A 24,021-nucleotide genomic window follows, 5' to 3' on the forward strand; every position below is an offset into this window, starting at 1 on the left:
TAAGGGATCATTGCAGAATATCAGCTTCTTAGTCTCTGGGGTTTCAGCCACTCGTGCCTGTGCCTTTATAATTTCCAGACTTGTTGCATTTACTCTGGGAAGAATTTTTACCTACATTTGTTGAGTTAAAGAGCCATCCATTCTGTTGTTTTAAACAAATGAAATTGTATCACTGCAATGTCAGTCCAAACATGTGTAATTAACATGGAAAATATGTCTGAGCCATATTGGTCAAGATAGATGACTTCCTTGCATGACTTATAAACAGTTAGAGGCATAAAGCCAGGATGTCAAAACCAAGTTGTATACTGCAAAGGTTTATCTGGGAGGACTTTAAAATTACAAAGGAAAAAAGAAAGACAAAATCAGCCTGCCATGCTTTCTTAACAAGGAGAGCAGCTTTCTGCTATCTGTATAAAAATAAGCCTTCTGTCCTCCTTTCGACATGTGTTACTCACACTGCAAAGGTCAAAACGGACATCTCATTCTTCTGGAAATGTTCATCAAACAATATAATGGTACGTGTCAGGGCTTTCAGATTATTCTGGCTGGAAATGGGCCTCTAATCTCCTTTTAAATTTTATCAGTGACTGTGCACAGAATTCTCTTTGGAATTCTTTGATCAGTGGCCTAGGCTCTGAAAGAAAGAGAACTCTATCCCCTATGTGCTTTTCTGAGTCCTCTGAAAGCTACCAGCATTTGACCTTTTTCTAGGGTTGTTTTCCTAGGTAATGATCCAGTAATACTATTACTTACAGGTAGTAGAGTTGTAGTCACCTTACCTGCAGATGCTCTTCCGTTCCTTTGCTGGATAAAATGAGCTCATTCGGAGTACACCTGAAGAATCGTTTTCTCTCCTCAAGTATAACCCAATCCTGTTTTTATGTTATCAGTGGCATCAATTAGAAATTAAGTGTGCCAAGAACCTCTGAGAAAATCCCACTTGTGACTGAATCACATCCAAGGAAGTATAGTTACCAAGGCATAAGTTAACTTAGGATAAGAAAAATCCAGTTTGACTATAGCCCTATACAGCAACCTTTCCAGAAGGTGTAATGAATTGTCAGTGTACAGGTTTGTAGACTTACTTATATGGGAAATTCTTCCTCTGAGAAAGGTCCCTTGGTTTCATTCCGGTGGTGCTATATCAACAAGGTTCTTGACCACTTGGTTCATGAAAGCTTGCTGTTCATGAACTAAACTCATGTACATTCTAATAGTAAAGGCCTTAGGATGTATAATTCCTTCTTTAATTATCAAGCAGCTTGAGCTCTGAATGGTGTTTTCATATATGAGAGGGAGGGAGAGTGAAAGCAAAAGAGAGAGAGAAAGTGAGGGAGAAAAAGAGGGAGAGAGAGGTCTAGGAATATTTTGCTCTACTGTTTCAAAAGGGAAAGTTGTCTAAATTGTTCTATCTTGAGGTTACCTGAAGAAGGGTGCTCATAAAATAAGACGGCTTCCTGCTGCAGACGTCAGTTTTACTGTGGATTGCAGGAAAGTTTTACATGGATTTTTGATATCTGTCAAGGAAAGGGAAGTTAATGTTCTGCCGGGCAGGGAAGGTAAACATAAAACACATGGGCTCCTCGGAAACTGAACAAAACGTGGGAGCCCTCACTCATCCTTGGGAATGTGGTAAAGCTATGAAAGCAGAACCATCATCACTCCATCTTTCTTGGCATTAGTCCCATGTCAGCATTCTAGAAAGCCTTCTCTACCCTTCCTTCCTTCCATTCCACACCTCTGATAACATCTGATGAGACTGCCAGGATAAAGTTGAATAACTCATGGAAAAGGGATGCATTCCTTTAAATCTTCACCCTGCTGGGTACCTCAGTATATCGAGGATGGATGCCTCTTTTCTAGGCCCCATCCCTCAATTACAGTAGCTTTGCAGTACTCTTATCTGGATGGATTGAAGACCTAACAGAAGAGTGGGAAAAGTATTAGGCATCCTCAGGAAAGGAAAGCAAAGAACTTATCAAAACAGGACGTAGGGTGCTACCTTGTAGCCCAAAACTCAATTTTATTTTTTTATTTTTTAGTACACAGACTGATGCCATGAAAGCAGCTGCCAACAAATCAGTAAGTATAGTCCAAGGGATTTATTCTTTTTTTAAAAAAGTTGAAGATGTAAGGTAGTAAATTACTGTAAGATATATACTCAGCCAAAGCTAACCTGGGGGGTGTGTTATATAAGTGTGTTGTATACGCATGGGCATATGGTCACATACACATGTATCAAGGAATGGATCTGTCATCCTGAATATATTCAATCTCTTGTGAAATACTGGACACTGGAAGTTGGAAGCTGTGGCAAACACAGCATATGCTATAAGCATTTCACTTATTAAAGTATCTGACACTTGGCAGGTGCATTCAAGAATGACAACTCTTGGCAAGTTCATCTTAGCCTTGCACACGAATAATAAAGAGAAAGGAATATTTTCAGTCTGGCAGAAATAAGCAACAGGTGCTAAAGGCCTTGTGCTGTAGTTGAACAGGAGGGAGTATATTGAACAGTGTGAAATCAGCAAACATAATTATAACATACTTGTAATGAAAATGATGGCTCCTAATTAATTCTGGTCTAGACTTGTTCAAAGACCCTGGGGCCAGCACACCTTAGGGGAAGGATTATACCCTTTAAAAAAATCAAATGCATAAAATATTTAACAGTGTACGCTTCATAGAGTAAAAGTCCCTTAGGGATTCTAAAATCTAAGGGCTGTTTTTTCTGACGTGGAGCTTTAGTGGTAATCCCATATGTTCAGGGCTGTGGCGCCTCCAGTATGTCCTTATCTAGAATCTATTTGTCCGCTCTTTAGTGTAAGGAGCTTAATCCAGTATTTTATTCTCATCTCTCATTCATTCTGGTTCTTGAAACAGATTATTTATTGCATCAAGGCTGCTATTCACCACACATGTAAGATCTCTAATGTCAAGAGCAGTTATTCTTGAGTGACTTCTGTTCTAGAAGCTGTCAATGAAGATGGTATAGCCCAACGTTCATACACCATTGTATCCCTACTGTATCTTTTGTGTCTAGTGCTTTGTTTGCAAGATTACTAAGAATGCAATAGGGCAATCTTGACAATTGTAGTAAAACTGACAAAAATATTTAGGCTCTGGAGTAAGATTTGCCAAATTCAGAACTGTTTCTAAATCCTGCATATGTGGTTTTGACTTGATTAGTTCAATTCCCCAAGACTGTTTCTTTTTCCATAAAGTGAAGATAATAAAAGTCTTTACTTCACAGGCTCTTTTGAGAACTGAGTTAAGTAATTCATATATTTACCTTAGTAGAATATCACATTGTGTTTATTTGAATATGTTACCTTCGTTTATGTTTTCTAGAGTAAATTCCATTGAAAATAACAGCGGGAACAGGGGTTGGTCAGAAAGATCATATGATATTCACACTTCTCTAGATGCAATTTCTAGGATAAACCTTCTTCCTTTATCATGATCTGGGGCTTTGCTACATAAAGTGTGGTCCATAGACCAGCAGCATTGGCATGGCCTGGGAGCTCATGAAAAATGAAGAATCTTGGGTCCCACCCCAAACTAACTGATTCATAATCTGTATTTTAATGAGATCCCAAGCAATTTGTGTGCACTTTAAAATTTGAAAAGCTCTGGTCTATACAGCTTAGGTCCTTATGTATCCTTTTAGATTTTCCTGATCTTACCCCTAATTTAATCATGTTTATTATTATACCTGTGTATTTTTGTTAGCCCAAATGTTTACTTTTAAAATTTCTGAATTGCTAGACAAGTCTTTCAGAATAAGTGACACTTTATTGATGCACGGTATTTTAATTTTTCTGGTACACACTCAGACCCCAAAAGCCATATTGATGCTACCTCCCCTTCCTTCTCTCACCCCGAAACACCTTAAAGACTCTCATCATTTGATCCCTAGATTTTGATTTGCCTGTTTCTAGAGAAACTACTAAGACATATTGGGCAGTTCCCTTTTCTGATTTTGAAATTGAAATAACATCTATGTGAGGCTTAGTGAGAGAAATGTAACAAAGGCATGGGTCATTGCATCATTGCTTCATTCCATAAATTACTTTTCTTGTCGGTATTAAATCGTTCATAGATTTAATTCTGCCTTGAAGAAAATGTTTAGTTTTAAAAAAAAATGTTTCGAGACAAATTTTGACCATGCTTAATAGAAGACAAATGCATTCAAATAAATTGAAATTAATTCAAATTAATCATTTAAAAGTTCAGGTAAAGATTTTTTTTTAAATGATTGGTACAAGGTTCTGCTAAATTTACATATTTTTTTCTCTTTTAAATAACACTTTCAAGTTACATATAGTCCTTTAACTTTTTTATGTGTAACACTATTATTATTTCCAATTAATGGGGATATTTTCCATACTGATTTTTTTTTTTCACTTACCGTTCGACCACCATCTCATAACAAAGACAGCTTGAGAGTGCGTGTTAACAAAGTCAAACACTACAAATGAACTTCACAGTTCTCTGCACTGCTCGTTCTCACCTCATGAATCCGAAAGTGTCTATGAATTTGAAAGATTGCTGCTGGTGGATGATCTCACCTTCCACACTTCCATATTCTCTGGTTACGGTTTTTCTCCTGTAAATGGCTCCCTATACTTGGAGCTGCAGTGCCAAACTTTCTAGACAGGCATAAATTACTGCTGTGTCTCCCTTCCTCTTTTTCTTCATTTATATTTCATACTGTATGACAAACTGAAACATTGAGTAACGGACGGTGCTAAGGGACGGTGACTATTTACTGTGTTTTTTTCGTGCTCTGGGCGTTTTATATGTCTGAAATACCGAACTGTATGATACTAGAGATCAAACAAACAATAGGACTTGAAATTTTTCATTTGTTGCAGGGAAGCTTTGGTTTTATAAAGGCAGCTGCAAATTAGACTTTAACTGCTAACTGAAAGGAATGGTTGCAATATGTTGTCAGGCAAAATATGAAAAATACAGAAAGGTCAAAGTAGTAAAGTATATATCCACTTATGTAGAGCACTGAATCAATCATTCACTGAGCTGACATTCCTGCTGTAAACTCACTCACTTTCATAAAAGATATTTTTCCATTTTAGGAACAAGAAAGATGTCTGTGTCATGCCAGCCCTAATACCTAACATCTTAATGGGAAGGGCAGCAGAGCAAATACCTTTCTTTCTCTTACTTGGTTCATTTTTAATTTATAGGCTTTAAAACTATTTATCAACTAACTTCCTTCCTCTCTTCCTTCCATCCTCTTTTTTCCCAAATAATCTTAAATTTTCTCCTGAGGGGAATACCAGTTTTCTCCTCACTGTTCATGTAGTACGTGCTCCCTACAAATTCTTTATTTTTACCCTAAAGATAGAGGCTGTCTTATTTTCTGAAACAGACTGGATGCCAATTTTTAAAAATTTAAAACAACTAATAGTGGTAAACTCTGTACTTTCTCTCAGAAAATTTTCCCCCAAATTAGGGCTTGACATTATACTGGAACTGAAATGCTCAAGTTAAAAGAAGGAAGGAAATGAATATTTATTGAGGGTCTACTATGTGCCAGAAGTTTTCCCTACATGATTTCTTTTAATGCTCATCACAGCACTGTGTGAGAGCTGTTATTCTTTCTAATTTGCAGTTTAACAACTGCAATTCAGACAGTCAGTAGCTTGCCCAACATCATATAGCTACTAAATCTGTATGACTCCAAAGCGTTCAGTCTTTCCCACTTTATTATATACCAGTGTCCTCTCCCTCAATGTTGCAAATGAGACCCATGAGGAGCAAAGAGACCGGGGGCTTAAATTGGTGTCTGAGTTTGAATTGGATAATAGGTTCCCTGTTCATCCCACTGTGCCATTGGCAATACAAAGATGGGGAAAAAACTTGTGCAGTTGGCCCTAAAATTAAAATTCACATTAAAAAATCTGTAAGAAAATTTACCATGTTCATTTTTTTGAGGGATGGAATCTATTAATATATTTCCTGTCTATTACTGAAAATAAAATCTCATGTGATTCCTCCTCATGTTTCTTTCTATCTCTTTCTCTCTTCAGTGCCATGAGTTGATCAGACCCCAGAGATAACGACTGTTATTTTTAAGGAATTCTGTATGTGGTTGCAGGCAACACAACTTTTTCGTCTCCATGGAACTGGAGCATAGGTCAGATTATGCTGGGCCAAACTCCAAATCTATAGAATGAATTTTCTATTTTCCAACCATTCAGGCAGACTGTCCTCATAAATTTATGCAACTGTTCAAAGAGTGAGCCTTATCTTTTTCCTATTTCTCTCTCTAACTTCTTCCTCCCAACTTCAGAATTGAAACACAGTAGGGACTCATAGTACAATAAATATTTTTGCATACTTGTTACTCTTTTTTCCTCCCACCAGAGTTTACACAGAACAAGAACTCCACAGATGATAAACAGATACAGATGTTTTCCATGACTCTTACCATATTTACAAATGAAAATATAAGATTTGGTAGGTAAGAGTTAGTTAGACTGGGGGAAAGGATTGAAAAAGTTTCAAGGTTGTGTTAAGACTTCTTATACCCATTGCTTTTGGAGAGTTAATAAAAAACAAAAACAAAAACCACATAGCAAAATCTGACATCACCTGCCTTAGAGGTGTGCAGAAAGTAGGCTATACATCCTCTACACCCAGGCCAGCTTGAACCACTCCCTGTTCCTTAAGTATACCTTGTTCTTTCCCTTCTCTGAGCTTCTTTTTCAGATGTTGCCTCTGATATAACTGTCCTCTCTTCCTCCCCTTCTACCCGTCAAATTTCCACACATCTGTCAACATTGGGTTTAAATGCCACCTGCTTCATGCAGGCCTCCCATGAACTGAGGGTCAGGAAGTCCCTTCTGTGCGTGACTGTAGCAGTTGGAATACAGATCTTTTGTAGCACTTACCACTCACTGTACTAAATTTGGAATATTTTTATATCGTTATATCTTCCTTATAAGGTAAAGAATTGTTTCTGTATATCAAAAAGTATAATCCTCACTCTTTTCTATTTTTGTTCACTTGGCTTCTGGGACGTCATGCTTTCTCAGTTCTCCTCCTCCCTCATTGGCCATTTCTTCTTGGCCTCTCACTCTTTCCCTCCCTCCTTCCCTCCCTCTCTTTTGGTTTTAGTTCCTCAGTCTGGACTCTTCACGATGTAGTAAAGCTTGGTTTTTTAACTTGATCAATGTCCACTCACTCCCAAGATGATCATATAGAATTTTACAGCTTTAAATATCATCTAAATGCTGATGACTCCCAAATATATGTATCAAGCCTGGATCTCTACCTCAACTCCAGATGGTTATCTCCACCTGCGTGCTGAATCATCTTCACTTGCCTCCTCACCTGAAATGTGTCCAAAACAGAAATGGTAATTGCCCCCCCCACCCCACCAAAACTTGCTTTACCTTCCCCTCCTTAGTAAATGGCAACCAACATTTTAGAATCATCGATTCATCTCTTTCTCTTAATTCATGCATACAATCTTTCAACAAATCCTGCTGGTTCTATTTTCAAAATATATTCAGAATCTGACTACTTTTCTTCATCTCATGTCTATGACCCTGATCCAAGCCATAATTATCTCTCAGCCGGGATACTCAGTGGCTTGCTAACTGGTTTCTCTTGTCTCTACACTCACATCCTACCGTGTGTGTGTGTGTGCGTTTGTGTGTCTATTCAAGAGAGCAACCATCCTGATTTAGGTATTATTAAAACTTAGATAATGTCTTCTCTTATTCAACCCCTCCAAAGGCTCCCATCTCGCTCATGGTAAAAACCAAAGTCTTTACAATGGCTTACAAGGCCCTATATAATTTGGCTCCCTGTTACCTCTATGAACTCATCCTGTGCTGCTTCCGGCCCCAGGTGTTCAGTTACGGCATCACTGGCCTCTTTTCTTCAAGTGTTCAAGTGTTCCTCCACCTCAAGGCCTTTGTGGCTCCCTCTGTTGGGAAAGATCTTCCCCAACAACCTATATTTTTTTGCACCCTCATTTTTTTATCCATCTTTCTTCATATTTTCCCATTATAATCTTATTTCCCCCAGTACTAAGTTCTCTGGTCATCCAGTTTAAACGTCAACCCACCCCCTTCCTTCTCTGCTTGTTATTGGTGTTTGTTTCTGGTTTTCTTTTTTGTTTTCATAGCCCACCTTTCAGACGGTGCATGAGAGCCTGGCCCAAAGTAGGTGCTCAATGAACGTTTTCAGATTTGTTGACTTTCATAGTGCCTTCCATGCACATAGTAGGTGCTCACTGTTTTTTAATCGACAGTGTGAAGCCCCAAATTATATTTTACACCAGAAAGGGGAATACAGATTTTTATCCATTTCATGAATTTTTCACAGTTAACAAGAATTGAAAGTGGTTGTATATCAGAAACAGGTGTGTTTTATCTGTGTATAGTAAAACACTAAAGTTTCAAAGAGTGGAAAATTTTGGTTGTTCATAGCAGAAGGAACTATGGAACAAACAACAGGTTCATCGAGCCAATAGGCTATGTTAAAAGAATATAGACAGTGCCACATATCTAGGAAAATGCTCATTCCAATGCTCTAAGGGCGCCTTTGATCATGTTTAATTAAAGAAATTATAAAATGCTTTTCACTTAAAGTCTTCCTGACACAACCACAATTTGGCAATTGTTCTCAAGCACAGAAGCCAGAAGAAGATAAAACATGGTGGCCTTCTACTCTAAACCCCATAAATAATTTTATACCCCCAAATAAAACAGTTAACAATAAGACGTTTTTGAGTGAAAGGAAGAGATTTTGTAAGAGCCATTCACACCATAACAGATGTGCTGTCTTGCTTCAGCCCTACTTTATATCTTTCCTTTACCCTTTCCTCTCATTGAGAACCCTATGGCATAAAGTTTCATTTCAAAGATTTAAAATAGGACATGGAATCCTAGGCAGACTTAAGAGCAACTGTACGGAGCAATCTATCGTGGATTTTGTGACTCTTACGCAACATGCATAGTTTCCCTGGGACCAGGATATTTTTGCCCTAAAACTGGCCCAGTTTCCCCTGCACAAGATCATCCTCCTTGCTCAGAAATAATGGTAGAATTGAAATAGATACCACACAAATTGAAAGAGTTAGTCCGTTCTAATCCAATAGAAAACTACTGGCAATTCTCGGAGATCACTGAATTTAGGATCTAGAGATCATCTTCACTTGTCAGAACACTGGACTGCAAAAAGCTCCAGATACAATTTTGAACTACCTAAGCAATTTCCACCACCTTCAGTGTAAGCACCTAGAGGATTTATTGACAAAAGTATGCTGTGCGTGCATTTATTTTTAAGCATTAGATTGGCAAAAATGCCCTGGATACTTGAGCATAGGCTCCTTTGTCTCTTTCTTTTAACCCTGCCAGACCTCCCTGAGATATATGCCACAGAGAAGCCCCCATCCTCCAGTGTCCATGATGAATGATTTGGGAATAGTCCAAACAGTAAGGGAGGGATTTAGCCCAGTTTCCTTGACTTTAGCCCCATTTATTTATGAGAAGGTTGTGAGGAGATTTACAGAGAAAGTATAATATTCCATAGTGTGGCTTTTTATGCAGACCTGTGCTTAGGAATAATCATTGCTGTCACTGCTTTAATGTTGAAGGGAAAAAAAAAAAAAAAAAAGACTTCTGCAACCCACGTGGTACAAAAAAAGAAAACAAAAAAGCAATAAAGGGAAAACCAGGAGTTGTGTAGTTTGATAGTTTCTTTCTAGCTTCTTATTTTATCATTACACCCTTTGCTCCAAAAACTTTACTTTTCTCTAAATTCCATCAAACTTAATTTCTTCATTTCTCTTCTCTCTTCTCCATTTATGTGTGTCTGTGTGTGTGACAATAATTGTTAATACCCACAGTACTTCATTATTCCTCAGAAAGACCCTCAAGAGTACATGCCAATAACTTGTCCATTGTGTAAATGATGAAACCAAAACTCAGAAAGTGAACCTTTCTGAACCTAATGTTGATAGGGAAAGAAAGCTAATGGTGGGGAGAGCCCAAATTCAAACTTAGATGCCCCTAACTTCAAAGCCTTGTAGTTAATCACTGTGTCTTCTTGCCCCTTATGTAGAGGAGGAACTTCTGCTGTTGGCTTGCTGGCACGGGGGAGGTGTGTGAGCAGGCCTCTCGTATGCCTGGCTCATCGTGCATCCCAGGCCAATGCACTTGCTTCATTGCCTTCCATGCTTGCTCTTTATTGTGAGAACAGAGCCCTTCTGGGTGAGGAAGTCATTCACTTCCACGTTAAGTAATCACGGAGATGTGGGTTTAAACAGAATAGCAGCAGAATGTCGAAGCCTTATTTAAACTAGAGAGCTGTATTCAGTATTTCTCTCGCAGTTTTTCATTTCAACTTTAAGTTGTCAGGAGCAATACAAAAGAAGAAGGAAAAATCAGCGATGCCTGATTTCTTTTTCCTAATATTTTCTTATGGCAATTTCCAAACATAAAGTTTGAAAGTTTTACACGGTAAATACCCATATACTCAGCATCTAGTTTCTATAATTTTGCATGCTTTACTTTTCACCTCTCTATCCACTAATGTCTCTATCCACTAATCTCTCTATCCACTAATCTATCTTATTTATGTGATACATTTTAAAGTTAACTGCAGATATCAGTGCCCTTCACCTCAAAACAGTATGAATATCATCAACCAGAGTTCAATATTTATTGACTCTTTTTTGTTAAGGTAAATTTTATGTAAGGCGAAATGCACAAATCTTGTGCATCATTTGATGATTTTTGATGTGTATCTACATCCACGTAACTAAAACCTCTTTCAAAGTATAGAATATCACTATGCCAAATCCAACATAATCCTCATCTCCCAGCCCCCTGCTCACAGAGACAATCAATGTCCCAGTTTTTACATCATGGATTACTTTTAGCCATTTTGGTCTTCATAGTCATTCAAACAAATCACATAGTAACTACTCATTTGTGTAAGATTTCTTTTACTTAGCATTATGTTTTTGAGATTTATCCATGGGGTTGTAGTGATATGTTCCTCTTTATTTCTGAGTAATATCCCAGTGTATGAAAATATCACAGTTTGTTTATCCATTCTTCTGCTGATGAAAACTTGATCTAGTTTTTCAGTTTAGGCTTTTAGCAAATATTCTTGTGCAAGTCTTTCTGGTGTACACGTTTTCATTTTTCTTAGGTAAATACCTAAGAGTAGAATTGCTGGATTGCGAGGTAGGCATTTGTTTAGTTTTATGTAGGAACTGCCAGATCTTTTCCCAAGGTAGTTGCATGGTATTACATTCTCATCAACAATGTATGAATATTCTGTTGGCTCCACAAGCTCACCAACATTTGACATTTTCTGTCTTTTAACGTTTAGATTTTCTGGTGATTATATAGTGGTATCTCATTGTGATTTTAATTTGCATTTTCCTGATGAGTCATGACATTGAACACTTTATTATCTTCCTTGGTAAACCGTCCGGTATTTTTGTGTATTTTTAAAAATTGGACTGTTGTTTTCCTTGCCTGATTTTGAAAACTGAGCAATATTGAATACAAGTGAAATCACTGTGTCATTTAATTAGTTGTCTGAAAACTCAGTCTTAAGAACCATTCAAATTGTACGAGCAATTATAGATAAATCAGGTAAAGGACTATTAGGTGTGGTCTACAATTATGAAGAAGAAAAAAGATAAGATTTTTTTACTGTAGTTACTCCAGGGCTGATGTGGGCCTATCCTGTCTGCAACAGAACATGACAGAACAAATTAGCCTGAGACTTGTCAGGCTATCTTTAGCTTTCTATTTAACTCTCAGAAACTGTAAGATAATCATCCAGTTTGGTTAATGCTTCTCTGAACCTGTCCTTCAAACCTGCCACTCTTTCTCCACCATTCATTATTTCCTTGTAAAACTCAAGTGGCCATCTCACATTATTTAATAATTCTATAAGACATATGGCCAACTGCTAAACTTAACAATGGAGGATCAACTTAAGAAGGAGCAGAGGAGTGATAAATGCGTTCCCCTTATTGTCATAAAGTTGGAAAATTATGACCATATGCATGGACTGAGCCAAAAGGGCAGAGAATTCCCTTTGTCTCCTTATTATTCACCCATTGTGCTGTTTTAAGTTCCTTTAGTGGCCAAAGTGTGACAGAAGCAATACATCAGGTTTTTGCTGTAAAATGTTATCTAAAGGCAAAAAGTGGGCCTGTAGGACAGATAGAATTCTACACTGAGCCATGGGATTTATGATAAAACTCTATAACCAAATAAAAAATATCTGTGACTACATTTATGTGAAGCAATGGTGCCATTCTTTGGCTGGTTTAGGTAATCACAGGTGCACATTCTTAGTCATACTAGAGATATATCCCAGTAGACATTTGGGAATCTGTTTTGAATTTAAAGTGGAAGTTCCGAGACAGATTTGGCAATTCTTTTCAAATTCTCTTTTTTCAGAGAAAAATACACATTGTGGAAAAACACTGGAAAAATATAGATGGTGATTCAAAAATAGTGTGCTGTATGTATATATATACAGAAACATACTCTTTTGATTTTGACAGATTAATTTTCTGTGACACCTCTGGATATGCTTTGGGCCCATGTGAAGAGAAATATTTAAATAAATATATTCCATGACTATGAAACAGGAGTTTAGCAATGAGCACAAACTGCAAACAAAGCAAAGATGGAAAATCAGAGGGACCCAAATTCCAACTCAATATTGGACGTGTTACACTCTGATAAAATGGTTGCGATAGTATTTTTAAATATTCAAATTGGTTTCCTGAGGAACGTTAGCTATCAGTGTTTCAAAAAGAAATATTAAGGTGTTTTAATCAAAATTAATAGTAATCTTTCTTTCCTCATTACTGTAATTAATACGCCTGCTTCTCTGTCACTATAAATTTAATTTTATCACCTAAGGCAGGCTGTGAACTTGTGCTGTCTCAATTTTTTTTTTTTTTTTTCATTTCCACAGGGTAGGAAAGAAAGGATTTGGAGCATTTCTGTATCTTTTTTTTTTTTTTTCAGAAAGAGGCCAGAACATGCCATATTGTAAATATTAGCCAAAAATATATGCTAATGAGAAAAATTCAACAATCCTCATGGGAAGCCAGTCGTTTCTTCTTTCTCCTTGCTTCCACTTCTTTCCCATTTCCCTGTGGCCTGCTGGGAATGAGTGTATCAAAGAGCTTACACTTCTGTTGGAGTATGACTGGGCCTATATGGTCTAAAGTCTAGTGTGCATGTAGAGAGGCAGCTTCCTGGTTCAGTGACCGTTCTGTAAAATAGGATTTTCCTGTACATGGCCTCTTGCTGTAAATTTGAGTTGCAGATTTACGGCAAGATATTCCCTCTGTCCTGGAAGATCCAGGTAGGGCCTGGGGTGCCTGGCATCCTGGTTCAGTAGCCTCTTGCTATAAGCAACATTGAAATGATGCATAGATAATGACCCCCAAACACTGGGTTGCAAGAAAGGCCAAGTGATACCTTCAGCTATCTGACAATCTGAATAGTCTTTCTCAACTCAACAGCAAAAATACAAACAGCCCAATCGAAAAATGGGCAGAAGATCTTGAAAGACATTTCTCCAAGGAAGACATACAGATGGCCAGTAGGCACATGAAAAGATGCTCAACATCACTAATTATTAGAGAAATGCAAATCAAAACTACAGTGAGGTACCACCTCACACCAGTCAGAATGGCCATCATTAAAAATTCTGCAAATAACAAATGCTGGAGAGGGTGTGGAGAAAAGGGAAAACTCCTATACTGTCGGTGGGGATGTAAATTGGTGCAGCCACTATGGAGAACAGTATGGAGGCTCCTTAAAAAACTAAAACTAGAACTACCATATGATCCAGCAATCCCATTCCTGGGCATATATCTGGAGAAAACCACACTTCGAAAGGATGCATGCACCCCGATGTTCATTGCAGCACTATTCACGATAGCCAAAACATGGAAGCAACTGAAATGTCCATCGACCGAGGAATGGATAAAGAAGATGTGGTACATATATACAATGGAATACTACTCAGCCAATAAAAAGAAAATAAGGCCATTTGCAGCAACATGGATGCAACTAGAGATGATCATCCTACCTGAATAACTCAGAAAGAGAAAGACAAATACCAGATGATACCACTTATATATGGAATCTAAAATATGGCACAAATGAACCTATCTAAAACACAGAAACAGATTCATGGACACACAGAACAGACTTCTGGTTGCCAAGGAGGGGGAGGTTGGGGGAGGGATAGAGTGGGGGGCTGGGGTTAGCAGATGTAAGCTATCATTTATAGAATGGATAAACAACAAGGTCCTACTGTATAGCCCAGGGAACTATATTCAATATCCTATGATAAACCATAGTGGAAAATTTTTTTTTAATAAAAAGAATGTATAATATATATATATAATTGAATCACTTTGCTGTACAGCAGAAATTAACATTACAAATCAACTATACTTCAATAAAAAAAATTTAAAAATGAAGTCTTTCTCCATGGCTAAGGAGTGTTTTGTACATCAGCGGTCCCCAACCTTTTTGGCACCAGGGGACCAGTTTCGTGGAAGACAGTGTTTCCACAGATGGGGGGGACGATTCAGGCAGTAATGCGAGCGACGGGAAGCAGCAGATGAAGCTTTGATCGCTCGCCCGCCGCTCATCTCCTACTGTGCGGCCTGGTTCCTAACAGGCTGCCAGACCAGTATCGGTCCATGGCCCCGGGGGTTGGGGATCCCTGCTGTACCTGGACATCTATTCAGGACTCAGGTTCAGATTGTGTTAGTTGGGGCACCCTAACATATTGTAGCTGAGTTGAGGTCTCAGATCCCCACAAAGACAGTGGCACACAGCCTGCAGGGACAAAGAAATTTTGCAGGGACTCTTAGGTTTAGATGTGAGTGGCAGCCTCAATCCCTGTCTTTACATATATATGGGATACTTATATAAGTTTTTGACATTTGTGCTCTCAGTGACATTTAAGCTTGTTGCATGTTGCATGCTCTAGCAATGCAGACATTCTGAGTTCTAGTTTGAAATATACGAAAGAGTTCAATTGGATTAAAAATTATTTTGTCCTCAGAAATGCCAACATTAATTGCATTTGTCAGTGAAAGACATGATGATTTCTTCAAAGGTACGTAGTTCATACATGAAAGTTAACTCAAGTTTTTCATTGGATATTTGAAAAGATTTTATTTGCCAGTATGATAAAAATTTCAACATTTAGTATTTTCTCTAATGCTCTGTGTCTTTGTAATTATAAAATGTCAAGAAAATGTAATACTTTTTGCCCCCAAAGATATTTATAGACACTCTTAAATCCCTTCCAGTTTCCTCCAGTGAGCCATACAAATCCTGTCATTTTCTCTGTATGCTATGACAAGAAAAGCATGGGGAAGCCCTGCAGCAAGGCATATTGGTTACTGGTCTTTTTATAGGCAGCGGCTACTGGTAACTTAAGGACCAAGGGTGTGTATCTTCCTCCCTTTACTAACGAATTAAAGTTTCCTTCTCTCATGAGAAATTATAAAACATAAAGGAATCAATCAACCGTAACCTGTACTCTATAACAAACTATATGTGGTTCATAAAATAATTATTTAGCAACTGCAACTATAAGTGATATGCAGGCATTACTATCCAGTATTATCTACCAGCTGCCCCTCCCAGGACCCTGGCCCCAGGCGCAGACTAATGCATTTCTCTGTTACACTTCAACAGCCTCTAACCTGTCTTGTTTGCTCTTACGTTCCATGCTCATGCCTCCCCTCTTTGATCTGGTACTGAGTGCGGAAAGTCTCCAGATACTCTTTTCAAATGCTTTAAAATAATTTTAAAATAAACTTTCTTAATTTATACAAAATACAGAACTGTGAATGAAAGCTATTTGTAAAAACAATAAGCAAAAATGTATAGACGAGAACTCATTTTTTTCTGAAGTCCTCCCTAATCTCACACTCCTTGCCCCAGCAACCTTTCTCTCCCCCCCTCTCTCTCATAATGTATAGAACTTCACCTCAGCTGCTCAGATTTCATCAGCTGCAATTTATTGACCAGTGGATTTATTGACCACCCCACCTGGTGCCACAAAGATTTGAAATCACTTTTACAATAGACACTGCAGGAGTAATTCATGTGTTTCCCTGAGTTCTATACTTAGCTCATTCAACAGACTTAAAAAAATCCTAAAACAATTTCAAGGGAATATTGGTGGGAGAGACAAATTCTCTGTCTGGAGGTTGGGGGTAGAGTATTGTTCATGGAACACTTCAACCAGAAGGTTGGGCTACTATATCACATGGGCTGGAAGGCTGAGAGCCTTTCACTATTTCTCTGAGGACTTGATGGGTGTAGAGTCAGATTGCTTTCATTTCTATCCTCCTCCACCGCCACCACCCTCATCCAAACCACCATCATCTCTCACTTGGGCACTTCAATGTTTACCTAGCTGGTTTTGCTTCAGTGCTTTCTCACAGATCATTTGTTCCTCCTAGAATAGCTAGTTATAACATGTTGCTCTCTTCCTTACTCTGACTCACAGCCTTACATCATCTGCCCTCGTCATCTTCTATTCTCTTCCCTGCTCTCTGTGGTCCAGCCACATTGTATTTCTTGCATTTCATCAACTACTCTTAGCCCTTCACATACGTGGGACCTTTGTTTTCATTATTCTTTCTTTCTATCTTATCTTTCCCATCTACCCTGCTCTTTACAAGTCTAGCTTTTTCATATTGATCCTATCCCAGCTCAAACAGCATTTCATCTGTGAGCCTTTCCTGACAATCCCCCCTCAAACAGCATCCCTATTCAAAATCTTCCCAGCCTTCTGTTTATATTCTTTATAGCACTGTCACAATTTGTATTTCTTTATATCACTGTGGCCACTTATGTGCATCTCCTGTAAGATAAGAACGCTAGCTCTCTTATTTCATCACTGTGTTTAACACTAGAGCAAGGAGTAACACTAATTGATCACAAATGAAAAAAATTATTCTTACAAAAGAATTACAGTGGGTTACATAAGAACTTAGATCCAAGAACCAATAAGGAAATAATTTTCTATTTCAGCCATATCAGTTATTATCAAGTATAAAGGATCCAAGTATGACTGAAAATCTCTCTTTGGCAACTGTCTGCTTCATCTGCTTCTTCCTCTTCTCCAACTCCCAGGCACCAGGGTATTTTTGCATCAGTGCAGAAATCTAGCTTGGCAGTAATTCAGCCAAATCTTTGCTATAACATATCTGATGGTCCAAGGTTTTTTTGTTCTTTTCCCTGGGACTTTTTTACGTAGAATAAAAATGTCCATTTAATCAGTACCCATGATCTTCAGCAAGGGGGCAAGAGGAAAACAGTCTGATTATAGCGGCATGCAAATGACCGCCAGACTTCACACTTCATGGGCATTTCACATTTTTCAAAAGAAACTTATTGATACAGATATTTCCCCTCATAAGAAAAATATTTGGAGGGATAATTTTTAGTACCCCTGACTCCCACATGTCTGAGTTTGGGGCTAGAAGAAAAGGATTTAGGGACTTGACATCTTCCATGTGAAAGATTGCCAAGATCTTGCTTAAAGCATACCAACCTACATTAATCCCTAATGGAAGTATCATGCAAGATTTCACTCTTCCTTTTATATTAGTCAGGCATGCCTTACCTATCTTCCCTTTCTGTAAGTATTATATTGGTAAGTTTGCTTTGTAAAACGCATATACTCTGTTAAATAATCTGTCAACTGAAAGCAATATTGGATGTGTATTAACATTTTGTTCACATGCATTATACTTTTGCAACCTCGGCTTATTTGTATCAGAATTCCACTGGCAGTGTTTTGCTTTTGATCTGTGAGCTATTAAAAGCCCTGTTACTACAGATGAAAGGAGTTAGAAAGTTCTATATCATAATGCAGTGCGATCAGTAATTCACAGAGCAGGTAATTTGCAATGACTTGCCAAGCCTTTGATTGCACCAGGTTTATAGCTATTAGCAGTTTCCCCTTTCAAATTTGTATGGTTCCATACTTCCTTTTTGACCTCTTTTTCATCATTTATGGTCCAGTTTGGTAGTGAAAAAACATAACTTCTTGCTTAGCGCACGGCTGTCATTCAAACCCCAGTGACTTACTGAGCACTTGGACATTTGTGATGATGAAAAAAACATTAAGCAGGTGTTCAGAACACTAACCAGGTGCCTGCAACAATGCTTTATGGGATTCACAATGTACCTCTGGGCTATATACTGATTCAGACTTGATTCTCTCTATCAATTTAATCTCAGTGTTCAAACTGCCATTCAGAGAAGGAGGCATAGTTTTCACTAAAATTGAAGTTAAATAACATTCCCAATAATAGTGTTAATTTAGGACCTCATAAGAACAATTGGAAGGGCAGTGACTGCCTGCCACTAAAATAATATTAAAGTAGGGCTCACATGTCTACTTTGAAGTCATGCAATTAGGAGTACTACTTGATACTGGACTATATAAAATTTAAGCCCTATAAAATGTCTTTAGCAATGAAAACTTACAGCTCAATGGCACGCTTTAGCCCCTTAGCTGTCTGCATTGCAGGTATACCACGTGAAGGAAACATCACGTTATTCTGTGGAGGTTTTTCTTTGCACATTTAAAATTGGTCATCTGTTGTACAGGTGTGCAGCACATCCTGGTGTGGGTTAGTCTGCCCTCATGTGCAGTTTGTCTGGGAGATGTGGAACCCTCCAAAAGTCAACATAGTCCAGGTCCCCAGTTAGTGTGTTTGGGGAAGTGTTCAAAGTCAGAACCCCTGAGCACAGGGAATTTCCCAACTCAGTACTAGTTAGACATCTCAGAATCTACCATTCAGGCCCAGAACCGTTTTCAGTGTAAAGTGGCAAAAACGTCACGTGCACGTACAGACTCACACATACCTAACAACGAAAGAAATACTGTTGTCAAGATCATCCACTTCCTATCATCATTCCAGTATGAAAAGAAAATACCTTTTCCAATAATATGGAACAGACAAGCATTGCACTTAGACCTTCTGGACGTTTACCATATTTAGCAAATTATGTGAAAAGTCCTAAATCTAGAATAGAAAATTTTGAGTAGTTTTACATTTGGAAGTGGAGGCTTCTAACAGAGCATAAAAGTTACATCCATTTATATCTAAGGCAGAAATACCTTGAAAGAGTAATTATAAGCAACTTGGGAAGACAGGGCTGCAGACTCATGCATGCTTATCAATGAAGAAGACTATTCACATAAAATAAATGCATTTGAAGATCAAAGGCTATAAGGGCAATCGGTGCATGGGTAGTGACTCCTGTATACTGAGCATTTTGCACAGAAAACTCAGTGTCCTTTTCAGCCACAGTTGGGCATGTGGAGAGCAGCAACATTAATTGCTTCTTTGAATATAAAGTAGTCATAGCCATACTATTCCATGCTTGCCTAGCAAAAATCCAGTGATACTGACAGCTTCCCTTGTCCTTACCATCTAGCTTTTGTAACGTTTTCATCTTCTTTCTATACGCATCAATTTCATATCCAATACAATGACCATGAGTGCTCACCATACACCTTCCTCCCAGCCAAATGTATTTGTCAGAGAGTAGTGACGTAAACGGGACTAAGACGGGAAGTTCAATTAAAAAACAAAGCAATGCTGATGCTTTATGAGTTTTACAGAGATGGCAAGAAATTTTATATCTGCTGTGTCCCTCAGGCTGGTTGTAATTTCAGTGTAGAGTGGAAATGGTCCTGAGAAATTATTGATCTTGACTTTTACCAGGCCTGCAGTAAAGCAAAGGTAACAAATAATGTCATGCTTGAAGTTGGTGAAAAAATATTTGCAGTCATGGTTGTAAGTTGGGGCCAAACTCAGGAGCACTGAACCCAAACCCAAAAGCACACTACCTTGTCTTTTGCCAGTCTCACGTAATATTTTTATTTGTTTAGTTTCACTGATGAGATTTTTAGGTTAGTTAACCAGTACTTCCTGCTAACCTGTCTTGATATTCTATCAGGTCTTACCTAAAAACACATGCTTGTTTTGAGTCTATGTGCTGATAACTACTTAAACGCATCACTCCTTATTTATCGCAAACTTGGCCTGTGCTTTCATCTTCTCAAAGATTTTGCATGCTCCTTTGGTGTAGGTTATTTAGAAAAATGAATGAATTGATGAGGTCTAACCTAGAAAAAATATAAGCGTCCCATAAAAAAGTGCAAATAGAAACCAAACAGAGGAGAACTGGCAAAAAATAGTTTACTTATATGTAGAAAACTAGTGCATTTTATTTCTTTAACAGTTCATTCAACTGTGGCTACAATTACGTATTTGCATTATAATATGAGCTCTGAAAGAATTTGTACCTAAAGTGGGAATACCAAAGAAAATCGTTTCAGTTTATGAAATTACACTTCGTACGTTTATTTGTTCTCTCTCAACTTGAAACCCACAAGTTTTTATTAAGGCCATGGTTCATATTTCAAATAGCAAGAAATCTTCACGTCTCCCTTTTCTTCCCCCTCAAAAATAAATCTACAAAGCACCTGGATTTAGAAGAACAACATAGATCTATTGCCATTAACTCTGAAAACTAGCAAGCACTTCCATAATAAAAATAAACAGTGTGTACCATAATCGATGAGGAGGCAACATCCCACATTGTTTATTGATTCATAAGGTTAAGATTAAAGTGGGATTCTTGCCTGTGTTTATCAACAGGTTGTTTTTTCTTTTTCTTTTTTTAAGCAGTAAGTGAACCTGGAATCCCACAAACCAATCAATAAAGTTTAAAAGCTTCAGTGAATCTAACCCATAACAGGTCCTTGTTTGGAGAACATGCTCAAGAAACACATGTGCCTTTAAGAGGTCTTGAAAGACTTTACACCCATGGACCATTACCATTTCCAAACACCCTGCAGCATTACCAGCCCAACATATGCTGACTGTATATCACCGTGACCCTCTCACTAAAGCTCTTTTGACTGGAGTGCTTTTAATACCCACTTTCTCAGCTGAGCTCAGGAGTGATTTGTTTTACATGCCACATTAATCCTTTCCACATTTTCTGGATGAGGCAACCACAATTCCACTTGTGAGGTGTTTCTAAAACACAGTTATAGGAATAAAGCAGCAGGGTCCCAGACTTGACAACTTCCCTCTAGGCAGCTGACAAAGTGGGCTATCGTGCCTCGGTTTAACTCTCAGTTTAATGAACATTTGTGCCCAGACACTAGGGTGGGCCAGCCTTCCAGGCCAGTAGGAAGCCCCATTTATTGAAGGCAATTTACTCTCAATTAAAACACTGTAGGAATCTTCATAGATGTAATGCTTTCTTGATGCTATGCATATTAGTAGAATTAAAGTCCAGAATAAATGGAAAAGAGCAGTAGAACTGAAAATATATAAAACACATCTCAGTAAAACCAAAGAAAGTTTATACATCACACCCTCATAATTGTAGGAAGAGAGCTTTATTTATTTATTTATTTTTTAATAAATGGGCAATTAGTGTTCAAAGCACAGGCTTTTATTATGTGGTAATTTTATAGTTTTAACTTTAAAGGCAACTTATCCACTCCTACTCCCCAAATATATTCCAAGACCAGTGAACTTCTGTCGCATGCATTTATGAACTTTTCTACATTTTTAATGTTCACTGAATATAAGTAATGTAGATTTTTGAAATTTCAGGTTGTCAACAACGCTAACTGATTGAACCAACCAATTGTTACAAAAAAATGTTTTTACATGTCAGCACTTGGCTGATTTTATTAACTTATTAGTATTATGCTCCCAATTTTATGTGTTAAAATCTAACTGTACAAGCAACTTGAGGCCTAAAATTATGCCTTTATCCAGTCCTAATTTATTGTTCTTCCCTCATAAATTTTATTTGCAGCTTCAATGGTCTGAGAAAAGCAATAAATCATAGTGAGGTTAGTTTTACGTAGTTTAGATTGAGTTCCTTATTTTCACTTGAAATTAATCTAATCCATTCCTTCTGGTGTCATTGTCATGTGGCTAATAGTATGTCTCAAAGCAAGAGATCATTTGAGTCAAAGAGATCTTTTTTCTAAGCTACAGGATATCAGTTACACATACTCAGGTGATAAATCTTTTACATAAATTATATTGAAACTGATGTAACGTTTACAAAATATTTAGAGTTCTGTAAATGAAAAAATACTCCCCTATTTATTTCTTGTCCCAGGTTGTTTCCCTTAGGGAATCAGGAGTATGATTCTAGTTTTTCTGAAGAAGCCTTCTGGAGGCGTGATGTACTGTGGTTTCCCTGCCACTGTTGAAGCCCTGGTTGCTAAACTGTGCCTGGCATAGCATAGGTGCTCATTAAATATCTGTAAAATGGATGATGGATTCAAACATACCCCTTCACATTCTAAACAACAATCTAGTTTATAATAATAATACAACATTTTAGTAATGCCTACCAAAAAAAGTTAGCTATTTCCTAGTGATTCAAAACAAAAAAAATCTGATCCAGTGAGGGGGAAAAAAAGCCATTGAAATCTCATTCTCCCATTTTCTCTCTACACACATACCCACACGGACACACCTACACCACACTAAGCAGAGACTCTACTTTAAAAATAATTAATGTATACTCAAATGTAGAAAGCAGAATTAATACTTAGCAGATCATTTGATACATTTTTAGAACTTTGAAAAGTTGAGTTTAAATGAATTTGTCAACAGTTGATGGAGAACTGTAAATTGTTTCATCTAACTGTGTTTTAAAATTGATTTTAAAAAATGACTTTTAGCTTTTGGAACTCTTGTCTCAGCATCTAGAATCATCTCAAAATGAGAGGATACTTTCAAGAAAAAAGAAATGCCTGAGTGTAAAGTCTACTGTCTTAAACTTTATTTCAAATGCTCTGCTTTCAGTATCTTTAAAGAAAACTTTCTAGATTACTTTCTCTCTCTAAACTGATATTTCTTTAACAGGATCTAGAATTCCTTGGCTAGCTTAGAATCATAAAAGCACTGGTTTTTACCCTGCTTGGACATTTGCTCATTTGAGTTTGGGTTCATATTTAGTTATATCCACTAAAATTGCCCATTCTTCTTTTGCCATTGGGCATTTTTTCAATCTTAACAAAACCAAGTCCATATTATAGGCCTGCTGGCCAACATTCCAGGTAAATGAACGGTTTTAAAGAAAAATGGTGCTATTTTTCAAAAGCCTGACATTTAAAAAAATACAAGTCCAGAACCGAAGCCTTCAATAATTTTTCCATGCCTATATGCTACAAGAAGCAAATGGTTACACAAACGAATACATCTGGGATTATTTTCAAGCTGTTATTCCCCACCAGGGAAAATATTTAGAAATAAGGCTCAGTCTTTGTGCTGGAACTACAAAGAGGCCAGCCATCTTGATGCTTTTCCAGATTGTTTAATGATTTTCCTCATATTGTGTGGTGGCTTTATTGCCCTGTTTCGTATGCCTTCCCATTCACTGTTGGTAACCATTTATGTTGGGTATGTTCCAATTTCCAAATCTGTTTTGTGGCATTTATAGCTTGCAGCTAATAAGGCCATTCAGTATTTTTATATATATAAAATATTAAAAAATATACTTTACCATGGAAAGCTAGAGGAAATGATTCAAAATTTAAAAACAGCCTTATTAAAGGATGGAGTAAATTTGCCTTTAAACTGTTAAGCGAGGGTGACTGTGGTTGAGAGGTGCCTGCTTCTAGAGTCCAGGAAATGCAGTATTAGGTGTGTGTGTGTTTTTTATATGTATACGTAGGTATCATATGTATACATACATTTGTCACGCAGCAAGCATATGTGTATTATATATATATATATAATTATAAGTGCAAAAGGAATGGTAATTCATTTATGTTACTTTGCAAACTCTGACTTTATAAGATAGAGCCTCCAACAAATATGCATATGTATATCCTGGTGTTATTTTCATTCAGCTTGGATTTTAGAGTTTGAGTTTTTAGAGT

The 24,021-nt window shown here is 37.5% G+C and overlaps 1 protein-coding gene across 4 annotated transcripts in view; it reads left to right on the top strand.

Moving 5' to 3' along the window:
* The window catches only part of CRPPA (CDP-L-ribitol pyrophosphorylase A), a 426,528-nt gene extending 412,004 nt beyond the window's left edge, over nucleotides 1–14,524 (top strand). For all 4 annotated transcript variants that reach the window (XM_082398504.1, XM_082398506.1, XM_082398505.1 and 1 more), the window contains 2 exons: nucleotides 2,046–2,085; nucleotides 12,581–14,524. The gene's annotated coding sequence lies outside the window, so the exon portion shown is untranslated. The remainder of the gene's footprint in view (nucleotides 1–2,045; nucleotides 2,086–12,580) is intronic.
* Nucleotides 14,525–24,021: the final 9,497 nt, after the last annotated feature.

The sequence above is a fragment of the Balaenoptera borealis genome, assembly GCF_965194805.1.
Source record: "Balaenoptera borealis genome assembly, chromosome: 7".
Classification (NCBI taxonomy): Eukaryota; Metazoa; Chordata; class Mammalia; order Artiodactyla; family Balaenopteridae; genus Balaenoptera; species Balaenoptera borealis.